The sequence below is a fragment of the Syngnathus typhle genome, linkage group LG6, assembly GCF_033458585.1.
Source record: "Syngnathus typhle isolate RoL2023-S1 ecotype Sweden linkage group LG6, RoL_Styp_1.0, whole genome shotgun sequence".
NCBI classification, from domain to species: Eukaryota; Metazoa; Chordata; class Actinopteri; order Syngnathiformes; family Syngnathidae; genus Syngnathus; species Syngnathus typhle.
In genome coordinates, this window is record NC_083743.1 from 16,744,926 (window position 1) to 16,754,320 (window position 9,395).

Consider the following 9,395-nt stretch of genomic DNA (forward strand, 5'->3'; position numbering starts at 1 on the left):
GTATAACATTCGCAGATTTTCGCCCGGCCTATGTTTAGTGAGGCGACCGGTCCTCCCTCCTTGGATGTATAACATTCGCATATTTGTGCCCGGCCGGTGGTTTAAGGAGGCGGCCGGTCCTCCCTCCTTGGATGTATAACATTCGCAGATTTTCGCCCGGCCTATGTTTAGTGAGGCGACCGGTCCTCCGTGGAGAGCGACCCGCAAGTGGGGAGGAACCGTCCACCCAACGCCGGCGCGAGCCGGGGCCGGTGGGGGCCCTACCAAGGCGGGTCTCATTGCCTGTCGGTCAGTTCGGGAGAAGGTGGGGGTACTCGGAGGCCCGCCGGGAGCAGACGGGGGTCCGGAAGGTGAGGGGGTGAAGGACGGCGGTCGGGAGCAGACGGCCGTCCCCGGGAGGGGGTGTTCGTTCACGTGCGGACGCCGGGAGCAGGCGGCCGTCACGCAATTCTGCCAACCGTTCCCACCGGCCTGTGTTTAAGGAGGCGGCCGGTCCTCCACGAGAAGAATTCTGCCAAACGTTCCACCGGCCTGTGTTTAAGGAGGCGGCCGGTCCTCCCCGTCGTTCCGCCGGCTTGTGTTTAAGGAGGCGGCCGGTCCTCCACGAGAAGAATTCTGCCAAACGTTCCACCGGCCTGTGTTTAAGGAGGCGGCCGGTCCTCCACGAGAAGAATTCTGCCAAACGTTCCACCGGCCTGTGTTTAAGGAGGCGGCCGGTCCTCCCCGTCGTTCCGCCGGCTTGTGTTTAAGGAGGCGGCCGGTCCGCCACTATTCCTTCCTTGGATGGAAAGCATGTAGCACTTTGAAAATTTTCGAGCACTGTGACACTTTGAAAATTTTCGAGAGTTTTTGTACTTAGAAAATTTTTCGCTCTTGCACTTCCAGAGTGCTTTGCGGTAGCTCCTAGGTTCGCTGTCCGAGCATGTGAACACTTTTTGGGGGGGAACACATCGCTAGAGACACCAGCCGCCTGGTTCTCGGGGCCAAAACTTGTGTTCCCCACACTCGTTCTGACTATATTTTGCGATTTGGGGGTAAAGGTAATGAGTACAGTGACTAGGGGGACCAACTCATCGTACTCTGGCGCACCAACAGACCAAAGCTGGTACTGCACTTACCCCTGGTACCCCAACGCCTGGTACCTGACGGGCGAGAGGCTGATTTTTCGCTATTTGCGGCCGACCGAGGGAACCAGACAAAGCGGACACTTTACGGCGCAAGAGCCGTTGGCACTTAGAAATTTTTCGACAAAGTTGGCGCGAGCTCCAGAAGGAGAGGCTGATTTTTCGCTATTTGTGGCCGACCGAGGGAACCAGGCAAAGCGGACACTTTACGGCGCAAGAGCCGTTGGCACTTAGAAATTTTTTGACAAAGTTGGCGCGAGCTCCAGAAGGAGAGGCTGATTTTTCGCTATTTGTGGCCGACCGAGGGAACCAGGCAAAGCGGACACATTACGGCGCAAGAGCCGTTGGCACTTAGAAAATATTCGCCAAAGTTGGCACGAGCTCCAGAAGGAGAGGCTGATTTTTCGCTATTTGTGGCCGACCGAGGGAACCAGGCAAAGCGGACACATTACGGCGCAAGAGCCGTTGGCACTTAGGCGAGCTCCAGAAGGAGAGGCTGATTTTTCGCCGTTCGTGGCCGACCGAGGGAACCAGGCAAAGCGGACACATTACGGCGCAAGAGCCGTTGGCACTTAGAAAATATTCGCCAAAGTTGGCACGAGCTCCAGAATGAGAGGCTGATTTTTCGCCGTTTGTGGCCGACCGAGGGAACCAGGCAAAGCGGACACATTACGGCGCAAGAGCCGTTGGCACTTAGGCGAGCTCCAGAAGGAGAGGCTGATTTTTTCGCTATTTGTGGCCGACCGAGGGAACCAGGCAAAGCGGACACATTACGGCGCAAGAGCCGTTGGCACTTAGAAAATATTCGCCAAAGTTGGCACGAGCTCCAGAATGAGAGGCTGATTTTTCGCCGTTTGTGGCCGACCGAGGGAACCAGACAAAGCGGACACATTACGGCGCAAGAGCCGTTGGCACTTAGGCGAGCTCCAGAAGGAGAGGCTGATTTTTTCGCTATTTGTGGCCGACCGAGGGAACCAGGCAAAGCGGACACATTACGGCGCAAGAGCCGTTGGCACTTAGAAAATATTCGCCAAAGTTGGCACGAGCTCCAGAATGAGAGGCTGATTTTTCGCCGTTTGTGGCCGACCGAGGGAACCAGGCAAAGCGGACACATTACGGCGCAAGAGCCGTTGGCACTTAGGCGAGCTCCAGAAGGAGAGGCTGATTTTTTCGCTATTTGTGGCCGACCGAGGGAACCAGGCAAAGCGGACACATTACGGCGCAAGAGCCGTTGGCACTTAGAAAATATTCGCCAAAGTTGGCACGAGCTCCAGAATGAGAGGCTGATTTTTCGCCGTTTGTGGCCGACCGAGGGAACCAGACAAAGCGGACACATTACGGCGCAAGAGCCGTTGGCACTTAGGCGAGCTCCAGAAGGAGAGGCTGATTTTTTCGCTATTTGTGGCCGACCGAGGGAACCAGGCAAAGCGGACACATTACGGCGCAAGAGCCGTTGGCACTTAGGCGAGCTCCAGAAGGAGAGGCTGATTTTTCGCCGTTTGTGGCCGACCGAGGGAACCAGGCAAAGCGGACACATTACGGCGCAAGAGCCGTTGGCACTTAGGCGAGCTCCAGAAGGAGAGGCTGGTTTTTCGCTATTTGTGGCCGACCGAGGGAACCAGGCAAAGCGGACACATTACGGCGCAAGAGCCGTTGGCACTTAGAAAATATTCGCCAAAGTTGGCACGAGCTCCAGAAGGAGAGGCTGATTTTTCGCTATTTGTGGCCGACCGAGGGAACCAGGCAAAGCGGACACATTACGGCGCAAGAGCCGTTGGCACTTAGGCGAGCTCCAGAAGGAGAGGCTGATTTTTCGCCGTTCGTGGCCGACCGAGGGAACCAGGCAAAGCGGACACATTACGGCGCAAGAGCCGTTGGCACTTAGAAAATATTCGCCAAAGTTGGCACGAGCTCCAGAATGAGAGGCTGATTTTTCGCCGTTTGTGGCCGACCGAGGGAACCAGGCAAAGCGGACACATTACGGCGCAAGAGCCGTTGGCACTTAGGCGAGCTCCAGAAGGAGAGGCTGATTTTTTCGCTATTTGTGGCCGACCGAGGGAACCAGGCAAAGCGGACACATTACGGCGCAAGAGCCGTTGGCACTTAGAAAATATTCGCCAAAGTTGGCACGAGCTCCAGAATGAGAGGCTGATTTTTCGCCGTTTGTGGCCGACCGAGGGAACCAGACAAAGCGGACACATTACGGCGCAAGAGCCGTTGGCACTTAGGCGAGCTCCAGAAGGAGAGGCTGATTTTTTCGCTATTTGTGGCCGACCGAGGGAACCAGGCAAAGCGGACACATTACGGCGCAAGAGCCGTTGGCACTTAGAAAATATTCGCCAAAGTTGGCACGAGCTCCAGAATGAGAGGCTGATTTTTCGCCGTTTGTGGCCGACCGAGGGAACCAGGCAAAGCGGACACATTACGGCGCAAGAGCCGTTGGCACTTAGGCGAGCTCCAGAAGGAGAGGCTGATTTTTTCGCTATTTGTGGCCGACCGAGGGAACCAGGCAAAGCGGACACATTACGGCGCAAGAGCCGTTGGCACTTAGAAAATATTCGCCAAAGTTGGCACGAGCTCCAGAATGAGAGGCTGATTTTTCGCCGTTTGTGGCCGACCGAGGGAACCAGACAAAGCGGACACATTACGGCGCAAGAGCCGTTGGCACTTAGGCGAGCTCCAGAAGGAGAGGCTGATTTTTCGCTATTTGTGGCCGACCGAGGGAACCAGGCAAAGCGGACACTTTACGGCGCAAGAGCCGTTGGCACTTAGAAAATATTCGCCAAAGTTGGCACGAGCTCCAGAAGGAGAGGCTGATTTTTCGCCGTTTGTGGCCGACCGAGGGAACCAGACAAAGCGGACACATTACGGCGCAAGAGCCGTTGGCACTTAGGCGAGCTCCAGAAGGAGAGGCTGATTTTTCGCTATTTGTGGCCGACCGAGGGAACCAGGCAAAGCGGACACTTTACGGCGCAAGAGCCGTTGGCACTTAGAAAATATTCTGAAATTCTCACCGACCTCCGTGGTGGAGAGGCCGAATTTTCGACATTCGTGGCCGACCGGGGAACCGTCGCCACTCGGACAACTTGTGCGGCAGCCCTCGGTGATTTTAGGACCGCTTTTTCACCCTCGCTGTCCGACCGGAGAACCGTCGTAGCTCGGACAGTTCGTGTGCCAGCATCCGCTGGCACTTAGAAAATTTTAAAAAAGAAAAAAATAGTCTTCTGCATATACGTTCTGACTATATTTTGCGATTAGGGGGTAAAGGTAATGAGTACAGTGACTAGGGGGACCAACTCATCGTACTCTGGCGCACCAACACGCCAAGGTTGGTACTGCACTTAGGCTGATTTTTGCGCTATTCGCGGCCGACCGGGGAACCAGCGCGGAGCGGACACATTACGGCGAATGAGCCGTTGGCACTTAGAAAATTTTTGAGCTTTTTTCGAACTTCCGTGAGGCTGATTTTGCGCTATTCGCGGCCGACCGGGGAACCAGCGCGGAGCGGACACATTACGGCGAATGAGCCGTTGGCACTTAGAAAATTTTTGAGCTTTTTTCGAACTTCCGTGAGGCTGATTTTGCGCTATTCGCGGCCGACCGGGGAACCAGCGCGGAGCGGACACATTACGGCGAATGAGCCGTTGGCACTTAGAAAATTTTTGAGCTTTTTTCGAACTTCCGTGAGGCTGATTTTGCGCTATTCGCGGCCGACCGGGGAACCAGCGCGGAGCGGACACATTACGGCGAATGAGCCGTTGGCACTTAGAAAATTTTTGAGCTTTTTTCGGACTTCCGTGTGGAGCTTTGGGGCCGTTCCGCCTAACTTTTTATGCCCGATTAGGCTTCCAGGGAGGCGGCTAAGCATTATTGACCAATCATGGAGCTTTTTTGGGACTTCCGTGTGGAGCTTTGGGGCCGTTCCGCCTAACTTTTTATGCCCGATTAGGCTTCCAGGGAGGCGGCTAAGCATTATTGACCAATCATGGAGCTTTTTTGGGACTTCCGTGTGGAGCTTTGGAGCCGTTCCGCCTAACTTTTTATGCCCGATTAGGCTTCCAGGGAGGCGGCTAAGCATTATTGACCAATCATGGAGCTTTTTTGGGACTTCCGTGTGGAGCTTTGGGGCCGTTCCGCCTAGCTTTTTATGCCCGATTAGGCTTCCAGGGAGGCGGCTAAGCATTATTGACCAATCATGGAGCTTTTTTGGGACTTCCGTGTGGAGCTTTGGGGCCGTTCCGCCTAGCTTTTTATGCCCGATTAGGCTTCCAGGGAGGCGGCTAAGCATTATTGACCAATCATGGAGCTTTTTTGGGACTTCCGTGTGGAGCTTTGGGGCCGTTCCGCCTAGCTTTTTATGCCCGATTAGGCTTCCAGGGAGGCGGCTAAGCATTATTGACCAATCATGGAGCTTTTTTGGGACTTCCGTGTGGAGCTTTGGGGCCGTTCCGCCTAGCTTTTTATGCCCGATTAGGCTTCCAGGGAGGCGGCTAAGCATTATTGACCAATCATGGAGCTTTTTTGGGACTTCCGTGTGGAGCTTTGGGGCCGTTCCGCCTAGCTTTTTATGCCCGATTAGGCTTCCAGGGAGGCGGCTAAGCATTATTGACCAATCATGGAGCTTTTTTGGGACTTCCGTGTGGAGCTTTGGGGCCGTTCCGCCTAACTTTTTATGCCCGATTAGGCTTCCAGGGAGGCGGCTAAGCATTATTGACCAATCATGGAGCTTTTTTGGGACTTCCGTGTGGAGCTTTGGGGCCGTTCCGCCTAGTTTTTTATGCCCGATTAGGCTTCCAGGGAGGCGGCTAAGCATTATTGACCAATCATGGAGCTTTTTTGGGACTTCCAGCCGGTGCTTTGGGGGCCTTCCCCCTCACTTTCTACGCCCGATTGGGCTTCCAGGGACGCGGCTAAGCATTTTTAACAGAAATGGAGCTTTTTGCGGAGCTCCAGCCGGTGCCACCGGCAGGCCGTGCACGCGGACGAGATGACCGAAAGAAGCTCCAGGAGAGCGGATGGACGCTTTTTAAGCACCGAGGCGGAGATCGCGGAGCTTTAATAGACTTCCAGCGGGCCCAAAGCGGCCAGGCAGACGGCGCAGCGCGACCTGGTACCTCGCACGGGACGCATCGCCCCCCCCGCGCACAGTTCCAGGGGGCCGGGATGACGTTTCAAAGCTGCCGCTGCAGCTGCGGCGGGGAGTGGCCTCCCTCCGGTGGACACGACGAGTAAATGACACCGGCCGCTGACGCAAACCCACGCCCGGCAGGAGAGCTCGGAAGGCGGCTAAGATTTCAAGGAAGACCCCCCCTGCGCAGACCTCCACTAGGCCGGGATGACTGTTCAGCTGCGGCGGGGAGTGGCCTCCCTCCGGTCGGCACGACGAGTAAATGACACCGGCCGCTGACGCAAACCCACGCCCGGCAGGAGAGCTCGGAAGGCGGCTAAGATTTCAAGGAAGACCCCCCCTGCGCAGACCTCCACTAGGCCGGGATGACTGTTCAGCTGTGGCGGGGAGTGGCCTCCCTCCGGTCGGCACGACGAGTAAATGACACCGGCCGCTGACGCAAACCCACGCCGGACAGGAGAGCTCAAAAGCCGGGTAACATTTCAAGGAAGACCCCCCCTGCGCAGACCTCCACTAGGCCGGGATGACTGTTCAGCTGTGGCGGGGAGTGGCCTCCCTCCGGTCGGCACGACGAGTAAATGACACCGGCCGCTGACGCAAACCCACGCCGGACAGGAGAGCTCAAAAGCCGGGTAACATTTCAAGGAAGACCCCCCCTGCGCAGACCTCCACTAGGCCGGGATGACTGTTCAGCTGTGGCGGGGAGTGGCCTCCCTCCGGTCGGCACGACGAGTAAATGACACCGGCCGCTGACGCAAACCCACGCCGGACAGGAGAGCTCAAAAGCCGGGTAACATTTCAAGGAAGACCCCCCCTGCGCAGACCTCCACTAGGCCGGGATGACTGTTCAGCTGTGGCGGGGAGTGGCCTCCCTCCGGTCGGCACGACGAGTAAATGACACCGGCCGCTGACGCAAACCCACGCCGGACAGGAGAGCTCAAAAGCCGGGTAACATTTCAAGGAAGACCCCCCCTGCGCAGACCTCCACTAGGCCGGGATGACTGTTCAGCTGTGGCGGGGAGTGGCCTCCCTCCGGTCGGCACGACGAGTAAATGACACCGGCCGCTGACGCAAACCCACGCCGGACAGGAGAGCTCAAAAGCCGGGTAACATTTCAAGGAAGACCCCCCCTGCGCAGACCTCCACTAGGCCGGGATGACTGTTCAGCTGTGGCGGGGAGTGGCCTCCCTCCGGTCGGCACGACGAGTAAATGACACCGGCCGCTGACGCAAACCCACGCCGGACAGGAGAGCTCAAAAGCCGGGTAACATTTCAAGGAAGACCCCCCCTGCGCAGACCTCCACTAGGCCGGGATGACTGTTCAGCTGCGGCGGGGAGTGGCCTCCCTCCGGTCGGCACGACGAGTAAATGACACCGGCCGCTGACGCAAACCCACGCCGGACAGGAGAGCTCAAAAGCCGGGTAACATTTCAAGGAAGACCCCCCCTGCGCAGACCTCCACTAGGCCGGGATGACTGTTCAGCTGCGGCGGGGAGTGGCCTCCCTCCGGTCGGCACGACGAGTAAATGACACCGGCCGCTGACGCAAACCCACGCCGGACAGGAGAGCTCAAAAGCCGGGTAACATTTCAAGGAAGACCCCCCCTGCGCAGACCTCCACTAGGCCGGGATGACTGTTCAGCTGTGGCGGGGAGTGGCCTCCCTCCGGTCGGCACGACGAGTAAATGACACCGGCCGCTGACGCAAACCCACGCCGGACAGGAGAGCTCAAAAGCCGGGTAAGATTTCAAGGAAGACCCCCCCTGCGCAGACCTCCACTAGGCCGGGATGACTGTTCAGCTGTGGCGGGGAGTGGCCTCCCTCCGGTCGGCACGACGAGTAAATGACACCGGCCGCTGACGCAAACCCACGCCGGACAGGAGAGCTCAAAAGCCGGGTAACATTTCAAGGAAGACCCCCCCTGCGCAGACCTCCACTAGGCCGGGATGACTGTTCAGCTGTGGCGGGGAGTGGCCTCCCTCCGGTCGGCACGACGAGTAAATGACACCGGCCGCTGACGCAAACCCACGCCGGACAGGAGAGCTCAAAAGCCGGGTAACATTTCAAGGAAGACCCCCCCTGCGCAGACCTCCACTAGGCCGGGATGACTGTTCAGCTGTGGCGGGGAGTGGCCTCCCTCCGGTCGGCACGACGAGTAAATGACACCGGCCGCTGACGCAAACCCACGCCGGACAGGAGAGCTCAAAAGCCGGGTAACATTTCAAGGAAGACCCCCCCTGCGCAGACCTCCACTAGGCCGGGATGACTGTTCAGCTGTGGCGGGGAGTGGCCTCCCTCCGGTCGGCACGACGAGTAAATGACACCGGCCGCTGACGCAAACCCACGCCGGACAGGAGAGCTCAAAAGCCGGGTAACATTTCAAGGAAGACCCCCCCTGCGCAGACCTCCACTAGGCCGGGATGACTGTTCAGCTGCGGCGGGGAGTGGCCTCCCTCCGGTCGGCACGACGAGTAAATGACACCGGCCGCTGACGCAAACCCACGCCGGACAGGAGAGCTCAAAAGCCGGGTAACATTTCAAGGAAGACCCCCCCTGCGCAGACCTCCACTAGGCCGGGATGACTGTTCAGCTGCGGCGGGGAGTGGCCTCCCTCCGGTCGGCACGACGAGTAAATGACACCGGCCGCTGACGCAAACCCACGCCGGACAGGAGAGCTCAAAAGCCGGGTAACATTTCAAGGAAGACCCCCCCTGCGCAGACCTCCACTAGGCCGGGATGACTTTTCAAAGCTGCCTCTGCAGCTGCGGCGGGGAGTTGCCTCCCTCCGGTGGACACGACGAGTAAATACACCAGCACTTGCTCTTAGATTTGTTTCTTTTTTCTTTCTTTTAGCTTCCATAATGTTACCGGGCGCTGACGCAAACCCACGCCCGGCAGGAGAGCTCGGAAGCCGGGTAACATTTCAAGGAAGACCCCCCCTGCGCAGACCTCCACTAGGCCGGGATGACTGTTCAGCTGCGGCGGGGAGTGGCCTCCCTCCGGTCGGCACGACGAGTAAATGACACCGGCCGCTGACGCAAACCCACGCCCGGCAGGAGAGCTCGGAAGGCGGCTAAGATTTCAAGGAAGACCCCCCTGCGCAGACCTCCACTAGGCCGGGATGACTGTTCAGCTGCGGCGGGG